This window comes from Fukomys damarensis, unplaced genomic scaffold (assembly GCF_012274545.1).
Source record: "Fukomys damarensis isolate Sample0158 unplaced genomic scaffold, DMR_v1.0_HiC HiC_scaffold_35, whole genome shotgun sequence".
NCBI classification, from domain to species: domain Eukaryota; kingdom Metazoa; phylum Chordata; class Mammalia; order Rodentia; family Bathyergidae; genus Fukomys; species Fukomys damarensis.
In genome coordinates this window covers 22,105,079-22,118,841 of record NW_022900947.1, presented here as the reverse complement: position 1 = coordinate 22,118,841, position 13,763 = coordinate 22,105,079, and positions in this window count along the sequence as shown.

The following is a 13,763-nucleotide window of genomic DNA, read 5'->3' as shown; positions in this document are numbered from 1 at the left end:
TGTTGCAGTGAATGTGATTGAAAAGTAAGGTACAGACAATTGTCAGAGTAAGAATTAGAAAAAGGAATATATTTTTTAAAGAATACATATAATTATCTAAGGACTTTGACTTTATTTCATAACAAAAACACTCTAACTACTAGTAAGTAAAGCCCCCCAGTACGGCAGAGATAATATTTATTGATTCCTTATTTCATATATGTACCTGAATTACTGTATCCCAAACTAGTGTTTAAAAATCTATAATCACTCAGAGATATTTATATATAGCTCTAATTGTCTTCTGACAGGCTTACAATAACTATACTAATGCTCAATGCTTATAAATATTTTAAATTACCAAACATATCTTAATTATCAAACATATTTTATAGTTTACTCATTTATTGTTTAGTACCGAAGTAACCCATAATGTTTAAAGCATACATGGTATAAATTATATTAAAATAAAGATTGCTTAATTTGGGGATTTTTAATTAGCGTAGGGATTCTGATAGGTTAATATTTCTAAATAGCAATAATAGGAAGGGGCTTGAATCTCTGAGTATGAATCACATGTATAGCTTATTAAACATTTGGATTCCGATAACACATCTCAAAATATTCAGATTGATTTAGGCTAGTAAAGCCTATGAGTCTATTTTACTAGAAACCATTAAGATAAATATCTAGGACTCTTACTGTTGTTTGTTTTTCCTCTTTTAATACTATATCTCTGTATATGCAGTGTATATCACTGTCTTTTAAAAGCAAAAACCAAGAGGCATAATATTCTCATCCATTAAAATAGCTAATATATCAAGTATCAGTCACTAAAAGCAGAAACATTGTGGTAGTAGAGTTAGTAGCAGTCTAAAAGTAGCACTACACACAGTTCATAAAAATAGTTTAATTGTATATTATTTACTCTGCATTGCAAAACATGGACTGTGGTATTTAACGCAAAGTCCAAAACTGTGACACTAACACTTTAGCTTTTTCTTGTCTGAAGTTCTGCTGTCACATTCAATCTCTTATTCTTGCAAAATCACACTGTATCTGAAATAGCAAAATATTGATCAATAAAATAATTTTATAATTAGCTAGTGTTGTGAGTGGGAAGGGAAATAAGAAGGCTATAGCAAGGGCTGGGGAAATAAATACCTCAGTGTGCCTCACAGGCCTCTCAGGGAGAAGGTCTTGAGTTCAATCCTCAGTAGTGGGGTGCGGGGAGAAGACTATAACAGGGATTCAAATAAAAGACAATGACCAATCAGGATGATCACACTGGGAGAGAGATGACTTTATTCAAACTAGGACTGTAGCATTTGAATAAAAAGAGATAATTTGATTCTACATAGAGAGAAATAATTATGCTACCTTATGACCATATAAGAAAGCAGGTAATAAAAATAAAGGAAAAAGATAGATTTGCCATCTATTAAAATGTAGATATTACGACTGCAACATTTTTTACAGGAAATATTAAATTAGATTTGGATATGGTAGTTCTGAGAGGTATTGTAGACAAAGAAATTGAGATTTGCAAAAGAAAATTAGATATCAAAGTCTAGAGATTCATACAGAGATCTAGGAAAACAATATCCATTTAATAATTATTTAACATATGAATATTTTTAGAAGTCACCAAGCTATGATATTTCAATAAATTATTGATTATAGTGAGTATAACAATCAATGCCATTAAATGAGTTGTGATACCCTAAAATATCAAGAGAGAAAAGAGTGTTATAAACAACAAAGAGAATTTTCTTTTTCTAATTTTTTTTGGAGGGTTTTTTTGAGACAGGGTCTCACTATGTAATTGAGAATGACCTGGAACTCACTATGTAGCTTAGGCTGGTCTCAAACTCACAGCGATCCTCCTCCCTCAGCCTCCAGAGTGCTGGGATTACAGGGAATTTTAAAGGAACACAAAAACCAAGAAAAAAGAATAAATATGTTACTGTTATCCTGGGAACCAAATAAAGAGAATATACCTAAAAATAAAGAGTGATGGTATCATATTATGTTAAATTTTAATAAACAGAAATGACAAAATAACACTACATCAATAAACTTTTTATGGGCATACAGATTTGGTACATCAACTAAAAAGGGTTCAGGAGTGAATCCAGAAAAGAGAAATTATCCAGGGGGATGCAAACATCACTCCAAATATCTCGGAAAGCTACTCTTGTTTTGTTTTTCATATTTGTTGTTTTAAAAAAGACAGAGAGAAACCAGATGAGATGATGGCCCATTGTCACTCAGACCTAGCTAAACCCTCCTGAGGTTAAGGTAATAACCCTTAGAAAAAGGCCTGCAGTTTGTGAAGGAGAAAGAAAACAAAGCTTCCGTGTAGGAAACTTGGGGAGCTTCAAATGAATGAGACATTAGTAATGACTTCGGATTGCACTTCAAGTTGGTGACTGAAAAGAAGCAGAGAGCAGCATAGACACGAAAAAAATTACTTCAGAAGGGGCCTAGCAAAACTAAGTAAGAAAGCTTATCAATATAACAATATATAGCATGAGTCCTTCATAACAACAAAAACTAATTCTGTCCAATTACATGCAAGCAAAATATACTGATCAAAATAAAATCTTTCTTTAAATCTATAAATTATATTAGTAATAAATATAACTCTTAGAATCACATAGAAAATTGCCAGAGTTTTAAGTGAAGTTGTTCTTAGCTACAAAAACAAACCATCTTAAGCATTACACCATACAATTTATACTAAAGGCTTACATATTGACCTGCTAAATTCCAGGCCAATGAAATAATGTTTTCTCCAGTTTTCAGTGTTGCATGATATTCTGATTAGAAAACCACATATATGTCTTTTTGAAACTAGATCTTGAATGTCATGCTTATTTTCATTCTAAGTGTATAAAATATCATGTTAAAAGAGGCAAAGAAATTATCGCTACATTGGAATGTACTGATTAAAAATTATTAAATTTTAAAAGTTTAGACACAAAAATTAGAGTAATACAACCATACAGAAAATAAAATATGCTTGTGAAAGGAAAGAGACTATAGAAAAGTTGATGGGGAGGAAGATACATAGGTGATCGTCAAAATTTTCTTTTTTTTCCATGAAGTTTATTGGTACATTTTGGGTATACTATACAGTTACAGTCATCATTAGGATCTTGTACCTCTACATGATGTATCTTGCTTTTTGTTTTTTCCCCATTCCCCTGCCTACCCTTCAACCCCTGCACCCTTCTCTATTTACCAAGGTTTTGTTTCTATGTTTTTCCATTTCTCATATATTTTCTTTTCCCTTCTTTCCTTTCCTCTACCCCTCCCACATCCCCTTCGTTAGACGTTTTCCTCCTTTTTTGCATTATCAGTTAGGCATTTTGATCCTTTTTTTACAGTTTTAGTTGTTCACATCAGAGAAACTATTCAGCATTTACACGAGTCCTGAATAAAAATTTGTTTGATAAATGTAATGTTTGATTAGTAAAATCATTCTTCTATAAAATATATTGATGTGATCTTGATTATCTATGTCTTTGTTTTATTTACATGTTTTTGCTAAGACTAAAGCATAACTGCATGTATGGAGAGAAAAAAAATTGATAGAGTTTTATCAGCTTTCAGAATCCAAAAAATTCAGATTTTAAAATTAAACATATTTCAAGTTGAAATAATGTAAAATTCAGTGTCTGGTGTCATATACATAATAAATTATTAAAAAATAGCCAAAGCAAATTGATTTAGTAGTCTACTAATTTTAAATAAGAGTGGGATTTTATGTATGTAATATGATAGATAATTTCACATTTGTGGATAGAAATATAACAATGACAAGGTTTGGTTTATTAAAATTTGTAATGAAATGAAATATTGAGTTCAAATTCCTGACAGGAGAACACATCTCTTAGTGACAGCTATTGAACTGTTTTTCACCAGAGATTATCAGGATTTTCTGGGCCATAAACTAATTTAGAACCCTATTGTTTTAATGATGATGAAATATATAAATTATCATATGTTGAAATATAAGATCTTAATATTTTAAGAAAAATGGTGAGTGTAAAGCCTGGAATTAGATAACCGTGTATACATTTATAAAGATTAAAATTATGTAAATATTTTGATTAGTTGAGAGGTGCCCATTTTAGAAGTCTCCATCCATTTTAGCAGTATCCATCATTGGGCAGCATTAAACTAATGACACTTATATAGATTCTATTATTACATTATGGTTAAGGTTCTTTCATTTATTTCTTTTCCAGTCTTCTCTAATCCTTCATTTCTGATCCTTCCTATGGTGACGGAATGTGGAAAAATCTTTCTATAAAGTTTAATTGTAGAAGAAAATATATCGATTTAATTTGTGGTCTCAACTATCTGACTTCCAACTTCTAAAAGCCCCATCTCTGACTATGTGGGATTTTGTGAAAATTGTAGATCTAACTCATAATATTCTGTCCCTGGCCTCCAAATCGTTCTCACCCATTCCATTAAGAAAAATATATTTGCTCCACATATAAGAATTCCATCATGGTTGAAAAGTCCAAGACTCAAGTATCCTCTGAGATTCAAGGTAAACTCTTACCTAAGAGTTTATATAAAAATTTAAAAAACAAAACTAGTAAGATGATTCCAGTGTGCAATGGCAAAAGGGTAAACTTTCCCATTCCAAAATGATAGAATAGTGGAATAGAAAACAATGAGACAAAAGCATAACTGAAAGCCAGCAGGCAAATATTAAATCCTGCATGTTCATGTCAACACAAGGGGCAGATTTTGATGAACTATGAGTTGCAAAGGACTTGGGTAGACTTGCCCTTATGACCTTGATGGTTGCTGCTCTCTTGGGCTAGGTCTGTTCACTATTTCTGTCTTACCTCAGAAAATACTGTATCTTGGAGGGGCTGAAGGGAGGGCAAGGGCAAGGGGAAAACATGAGAACCAAAAACCTGTCATGTAAAGGTACAAGATCCCAGTAATGAATGTAACTGTACTGTTTACCTAAAATGTACCAATAAACTCAATGAGGAAAAAAATTATAAAGAAAATACTCTATCTTCTTGTCCTCTTTGGCTTTCAGGGGGTCTCCTCTACACTTTGGCTTCACACTCACAGATTCATTCATTATCTTCTCAGGAGCACGTGTGCCTGGACCCCTCAGACTTCTGAAGTCTTGATGCCTATAAAATCACACTATGTGGATAATGCCAAGGTCTGCCACAAGCTCAAGCAATATCCTGTCCCAGTTGGACCAACACTAGAACAACTTCTGAGGAACTAGTGAAATAAATGATTGACTCCAATGAAATGAATACAAAGTGAATAATTTTAAAGCAATCTTTCTCAAATATATTGGTCAAGGGCTTTCTTCTCAAATGTAAGGTTTACACTTTTGCAACTTTGAGCCAGTTATGAATGGAGTCTTGGTGATTTCTGAGATGCCACCAGTTCATTGTTCTTTTTGAACCTATACAAATTACTTGGCTCCTTTTTAATGGTATTCATATCCTTAGAACTCATACATCTTTGGGGCCCAACTACACACTTGGCTCCTGGCCCAAAATTTAACATTTTCAAATTTTTCTTTTGACTTTTGCCTTGATTATCACTAAAATCTGTCAAAAGGCAGCAAGTAGAACCCATGCTATGACCTGCATGTTGGGCTTTCTTGAAATTTCCACTTCCAGGTTAATTAGTTCATGTCATTAATCTTAGTCTGATGCAAAGTCTTAGACATAGACAAAATACAAAATGAAGACAAATTTTCTTCCAGAGTGTAACACATATGGCTTCTAGTCCAACTGCTAGTGGAGTCCTTGTTCTTAATTAACACATCCTGAAACTCCCTTTACTGTTCACATTCCTACCAGCCTTCTGGTTTTCTGAGCTTTGACCGCAATTATGCATCAAGCTCTGCTTACAGGATTCTGTGCCCTCTCTAGCTGTTATATTATACCAAACCAAATAACCAACACCCACAACTTACTGGAAGAGAGGCTTAATTTTTAAAATTAATTTTATTGGTACATTTTAGGTATACAACATAATGACATTACTCATTGGAGATTTTTATCTCTACATAATATATCTTGATTCTTATTTTTCTCCCTTTTCCTACCCTTTCCTCAACCCCTTCAGCCCTCCCAATTCACAAAAACTTTGTTTCCATTTTTTCCTTTTCTCATATTTATTCCATTCTCCTCTTTTCATTTCCATATCCCTCCCCCTAATAGATAATTTGAAATAGGAAGAAAAATTATAAAGGGAAAGAGGCTTAATTTTTTAATGAATTTTGGGTTTCAGGCCAGTTTATCTGGCTCTCTGGTTAAAATGTCATGAGGAAAGCCATGGTGGTGGAAAGCTATTCATTCAACTCATGAAAGCCAGAAATCACAGACAGGAGGGGAAGGCTGGGAAAAAGACTGTACACTTCCAGGCCATACTCCTAGTGACCTACAGATCCTACCAGGTACCACTGCCTAAAGGAGATATGAAAATATCAACAAGTTAATCCAATGATGAGTATGGTATCTCCTTGAACTTTGCATAATTAATAAATAACAACATTTCAAACTGAAAATGTACAAACAGAACACATAAAAATAAATCATAAATCATTACAAGACAACTTTTCACCTCAGGGCTAGAAGAAACTGTATATCAGAAAAATATAAAGTTAAGTGTATCATCTTAAATCTTTGATGAGAATGCAACATAATATAACCTCCAAATGTTCACTGAGTCTTACAGTTATATTTCAAAATATTTTTTTAAAAGGGATAATGAGAGGTAAGCACAAATATGCATGTAAAATACAGAAATACCAAATAGCACTGGTGTTGTACATGAACTTTGGCAAAACTTTTAATGGAATATTTAATTTCATAGGTAATTATGGCAATACTATTATGGTAAGTAATAATGTTGAAGAACAATTTATTATTCACTGATTAGGTATATATCTTTGTCTTTTGGGTAATAAGATTGTGAACAACTGAAATTTAGTATTTTCTAACTAGTATTAACTACATTTGTATGCATCATATAATGAATAGATACATAAAGATGTAGAGTTAAATGGCACAGCAATGATGCAGATTTCTGCTTTGAAATCATCATCCATCTAAAACTTAAGGGCAGTATGTCAATAGCTGGCTTGCTTAACTTCAAACAATTAAAACTTTTGTCAGCATTTTGCTCTACTCACTGAATATGCTCACAGTGGGACATCACGGACAGGCAAGATTTTTATTTTTGTTGAAGAGACAAATTAAACAATGTCAAAATTAAATGATACCAGACTAAAACTGGGCTGGTTCATTTTATTGGGCCAACATGACTGGGCTAAACGATACCCAAGTAGCCAGGAAGGCATTAACCTTGTGTGTGTCTCTGGAAAAGATTAGTATTTACAACAGTAGGTTAAGTAAAGAATGTTACTTTCACAGGTGAGTATGGGCACCATCAAATCCTTTTGAGGGACTCTACATAGGAAAAAAGTAGGAAAAGGTCAAATTTGCTTGCCTACTTGACTTATGAAATTCATCTTCTGCTCTTCTACACTGCACTCCCTGGGTCTTCTACTTGAACAGGTCTTTTCATATATATATATATATACATATACCTAATGAAGGTATTTTAAAATTTATAACAAAAATAACGACAATATCACGCTAAGTGGAAAATCATAGCATTAGAAAAACACTTTTCTTATAATTTAACTTTGTTTGTTTACATGGGTTTCTGATTTATGTATTATCCTATCAAGAAATCAAATAAAAAACAGTAGTGATTTACTTAATGATAAACATTGTACTGGGCATAATGTATAAAATAAAACCGACTGAACCTTTGAATTAGTTTAATGTAGCAGGGCTTACAGTTGTAGATACGATGGTGAGTAGGTGATTGGTGGAGAAATGAGTCCTAGCCAGCCCTCTTCCCTGTGGAGGAAGGTTTCTGTCTCACCCTGGAAAAAATGTAAGAAAGAATTAGACAGAGTATTCAGTTCAAGTCATACAAGAGAATTTGAGATGGCTTTTTATGGTTTGTAAAATTGGCTTTTCAGACAGAGATGTCCTGAGAGACAGTTGTGCTATTCAACATCTTTTAAAAGGATTGAGAGAACATGAAATGATAACTTCAGACCAGATTCATCAAGCGTTACATATAAATTAAACAGACTAAAATAAGGGCAAAGGCCAGGCACTGCTGTTCTTACAATTCAGACACTCTGTTGCCCTGGAAATATATAGGGAAATTACAAATAATATCAACTTAATGAGATTGTTGCTGCCTGGTGTGGAAAATTCAAACTAAAGCATGAATTTATAGGAAAAAAAAAAACACCTTTAACTGTAAATTAAGAGAGGACAGGCAAAAGACTTCAGCTTGAGTAGCTGGATGAGGCACACTCTGGTGAAGGGGATCACAGTGGCCCAACCACAAATACAGGCAGGCTAGTTTTGAAGCACTGGCTGAGGTGGGCCAAGATTTGATTTTTTAATATCTCAGTCCTGGTTTTGTATAGCAAGTTGAATCCTTGTGACTGAAGGTGAAATCCAATGCCTATAGAAGGACTCCTGGTGGCTGGAAAGGTACTTCTATTCCCATGAAGTATTTATCTCTGTTTTGTTGTGTTTTCAGCCATATCAGATTCTGTTTTCCTTGGAATCCAGGATTAGAACAGTGACTGGAGACTTCTGGGAGCAAATGGATTATCCGATAAGTCCATTAGCTTGGTGTCCTAAATATGCAGGGAGATAAGATTACATAATTTAAGGTTTATAACACTCATTTTACCAATTTTTATGCAAACACTCTCCAAAAGATTAATATACCTCTACATAAAGTTGAGAAAGAATTTGACCCAAAGTTTTAAAATAACAAAGATTACAAAATGCAGGTCAAGATTTGTTCTGCTTTCAGTTACATATTGGCTTGTGTATGGCCGAGGGAACAATTGCTGTTTTTCAGCAGAACTGACATTTAAGTCCCTGATTCTCTCAAAAGATTTCACAAATCACGCCTCTACTGAGTAACAGGCAAAGAACTTGCCACATTTTGTCCCTGTAATGGTCTCTGAATACATCAAGCTAAGTTTGTTTATAATGAGCATAAAATAATGCAGAACTCCTAAGTAGAAGAGGCTTTGAATACTTTCTGCTCAGGAAGTTTAATAAAAGGATGCAAAACTTTGACAGTATTTTATATTTTCCTGCTACTTTTGTCCAATCAGGAGTGCTTTCTCGAAACAGACATGCTGTGGAATAGTACAAGCTTTCAGTTTATTTGTGAGCCTTGCAAGCGGTGTGTCATGCAGGTCTCAGTGAAAAATAAATGAATTAGAAACAAGTTAGAAGAGAGTTGCACATAGTTAGGCTGTGTAGTTCTGGTCCTATTGTTAGAAACTTTCCCCAAATAACTGCATCTTAAAAGTCACCACTGAATAAATTATTTTGTATATTTTTCATATGTAAAAGTAATTCTTTGTAATCTTTAATAATATTCATTGCTGATATTTGTGGATTTATTTACAACAAATTAGATGTCTAGTATCTATTTTTCAACTCTAATGTCTCTGTTCTTTAGTGGTTCTCTGACCACATGCTTACTTTCATTTACTTTTTGAAAATTATTATTTTTATGGCAGTTATTCTACACAGATGAAAAAAATTAATCCAAGTTGAAGGTTGTCTGTGAAATGTTTCCTGGCCCACTGGAGGAAAAAAATCCAACTAAAATTTTTAAAACTGGCATCTGTTAAAATATAATTAATTTGCAGGGTTTGAAGAGCTCTTTATGAACACTTAGTAGTAGCTAAGCAAAGATATCACCTTGTCTGAGGTATACTATTCTATAGGCCTTGACAGGTATGAAGATGCATTATATTTATTATTTAAAGTTTTTCTTTCATTGAGGTTATTGGTGCTTTTTAAGTATACAGTACAGTTACATTTATCATTGGGATCTTGTACCTTTGCATAACAGCCCTTGGGTCTCAAAAAATAACTTTAGATTTTCAGGAAAGTTTCAAAGTTAATACAGTATTTCTGAATAACTCTCATGATTCCCACATCATCATTTTATGTACCAAATCTTGCAAACAACTTAGGCTCATTGCTATCAACTATGCTTCAGGCATTATATGAATTTCACCATTTTTTTCATATTTGGTCTTTACAGCATTCCTTGGTATGATCTTATTAATGATCATGTATCCCCACACTCCAATTCTCCATGAAAATTTTTCATATTTTTGATTTAATGGCTTTGAGAGGCTTGAAGACTATTTTATAGTATTAAAAAGTGACTTGTCAAATAATTCTCATATTGGATTTACATATTTCTTTCTTTTTAGAGTAACTTTTATTTTCTCATTGAGTTTATTGGTACATTTTAGGTATACAGTACAGTTACATTCATCATTGGGATCTTGTACCTCTACATGACAGGTCTTGGTTCTCATTTTTTCCCCTTGTCCCTGCTCTCCCTTTACTCCCTCCTCTCTCCCCTATGTACAAGTACTTTATTTCCATTTTCTCATATTTTGTTCTTTTCTCTTATGTCCTTTCCCCTACCCTTTCTACTGAAAAACTATAATTGTAAATAAGATCCTAATGCTATAGAGTAGCATTTTTTGATTTCTCCTTCCTGTCACTCCACTCAGAAGATGCATAAGATCAAAATGATATCATTGATGATGCTCAATGTACTTACCTTATTTATGGTAGTATATATTGTGATATATTTACACAATAAGTTCACTAGACTTCTGTTGTCTCATTATTTTACCAGTTAGGCATTGTCTAGTGTGTACTCAGGGATTTTACCTGTCACCATAAAAAGATTCATTTTAGTTTTTGGAGGGAATATTGACATAGATATAATTTCAAAAGTATTCTGTAATAAAATTGGTCTCTTCCCCATTTATTTTATTCTATTATTTATTTATATTATTATGGAGTCAAGTAATATTGTTTTCACATTTTTTAAAATTTAATGTAACTTGTATTTAGTTGCTCAGATTTTGGATGTTAAAAGTATTGTTCAATTTGCTTGCTGAGTGTATTTGACTATACTACATTTTCCCTGAAACAATCTTTTCTTAAAAAATATTTTTGTGTTAAAATACACATCTTTAATAATTTTGAATTGTAAAGTTCAAAAGCATTAAATGCACTCATAAGGTTGTGTAACTATCAGTGCTATTTTGAAAATTTTAAATACCCAAACAATGATATTTTAAAAATTCAAGTATATTGAATTTTCAGTATATGTACCACTATGTATAGTAGAATTCCTGAACTTTTCCCTCCAGTGTGACCAAAATGTTATGTCCTTTGACCAACATATTCTTAGCTTTCAAGTCCTCAACTTTGTCAAATACCATTTTGCTGTGCTTTTCGGAGGTCAGCTTTTTAGTTTGCACATATAGGTACAACTTGTCATTGTTTGTCTTTCTATCCCTAGCATATTGCACTTAACAAAACGTCCTCCACCTATCTACATATTGTTACGAAGAACAAGATTGCATATTGTTAAAGGCTGAATACTGTTCCACAAAACATTACATTTTCTTTCTTGATCCACTGATGATTACAGAAGTAGGTTCCCTTTTGTGACTACTGTGACTAACACCGCAACAAAAATGAGAGTAAAGAGACACTTCCCCACACACTGATCTCATATTCTTTGAATATAAATCGATTAATGAGATGCTAGGACAATAAAGATGTTATATTTTAATTTTTTCAGGAAACTTCATAGTTTTCTGCAGTGGCTGAATCAATTTACATCGCTAAGACAAAGTTACAAGAGTTCTCCTTTCTCTACATTCTTATCAACACTAGTTATCTTTGTTCCTTTTGACTGTAGTTATTCTAATAAATGTAGTGTGATATCCCATTTTAGATATAATTTGCTTCTCCCTAAGTTTAACAATATTGGGTATTTTTTTCATAGTTGCATGTCTTTGAGAAGCATCTGTTCAGGTCTTTTGCTCATTTTTCATCATACTATTTGGTCTCTTGCTGTTGAATTGACTTGCTTATATATTTGTTTTTTAATCCTTATCAGATGTATTTTTTTTAATTTAGGCCCTCCCTCAATCTGTAGGTTTTCTCTGCACTCTGCTACTGATCATTTCCTTTCCTGTGCAAAAGATTTTAGTTTGATATAAACCCATTTGTCAATTTTTGTTTGCTGCCTGTGGGGTTATAGCCCAAAATTATTCCCCATATCAATGTCAAGGAGCTTTTGCCTTGAGTGCACTTTAGGCAGAAATATAATTAGCACAGCAAGCAGCTTTATATTTTCTTAAAATTCTTATAATGATTTGCTTTTCTGTGATATTTAAGAAAAGTCTGAATTCTTTGCCAAAGCATGGAAAAAGAGTGGATAATCTAAACTTGTCAATCTTTGTGGCCTTATTTGCAACTGTTTCTCTTATGTTGTTTCTTAACCAAGACACACTTTTCCAGATCCCAAATTATGTTTCTTCCTGTCTTGGAACTGCAAACCTGGTGAAACTCTTTCTCATTTTGTGACAGCAGTCTTGCCTTTTTAACGACTATATTTTACAATGTCTGAGACACCATATGGTATAAATAAATATGTTAAGCTAATGACTAAGCACACGCTTTTCTGTGTCTAACATTCTCTGTACCTTTTCCTTTCCATGGCCAGTTACCTGTCTAAAGCACACTTACTCAGTTTTAAATTTAAGCATCAGGAAATCTTTTCTAAACCGTTTCTGATTTATGCTTTTCTCGTTTAGATTCTTTTCTGTGCTTCCCCCGGATTATTCAGTGACATTATGATGTCAACTGTTCCTTGACTTTCATTCCAGTGAGTTGGCTATGTGGCTTCTGGACTGTTTTACTCTCTCTTGTCTTGGTTCCTATTCATTGTCCTGTTATAGTTTGTCCATACTAGAAACTATGTGCTATGTGTTAAATGAATGAAAGAATGAGTCGAGGGGAGAAAAGATTAGATACGGAATATTTGCAAGCAATGGAGCACTTACTGAGATTAAGGACACATTTCTCAGTGGGCTCTTTTTCTGGGAACTTCAGCTGCAGGCAAAGGCACCCTGGGGTACTTCAAGGAACATGATGTAAATTGTCCGTGAAAAATGTCTCTCGAGAATGCCATTGAAGAAGTAATTTTGAGGTTCCAAAACACAGATTTTCAAAGAATTCAGTAGAACAACTGAACAAACCTAGAGAAAATTCTAAAAAAAAAAAAAAAAAAAAAAAAAAAACACACAATTTTTATTCTTTGATATTTTAAGTTTTCAAGTGTATACAACTTTTTATTTTATTTTTCTCCCTCTGTCTCTCTTGCATGCCGATTATCTGAAAGTGGTAATGCCCACATCTGTAGTCTTAATGTGATTTTTGTCATTGTATTTTATTCATCCTCATGACTTCGTTATTCTGGGAGAGTCTTGCTCAGGAAAATAAAATCAGAAAATGACTTTATTATTCATTTGGGGAACTTCAGAAAAGACCCATCAACATCTCTATAGACATAATCAAAATATAGTCTTTATGCCCAAACTCGGAACTCCCTAAATTCCTCACCTATCTTTACCTACCGATACCACATAATTACCTCTCCATCCTAAAGGAAGCTCACATTTGACACTTTTCATGTTGACTCATTTCCTTCCGATTTTCATTACCCCCAAATTTCAAAGTACACAATTACTTTTTCTTTTTGTTGTCAAAAATAAAAATAGACATTAATATTTAAGGTTATTTTTCCTGTCATTCTTTGTAATGTTT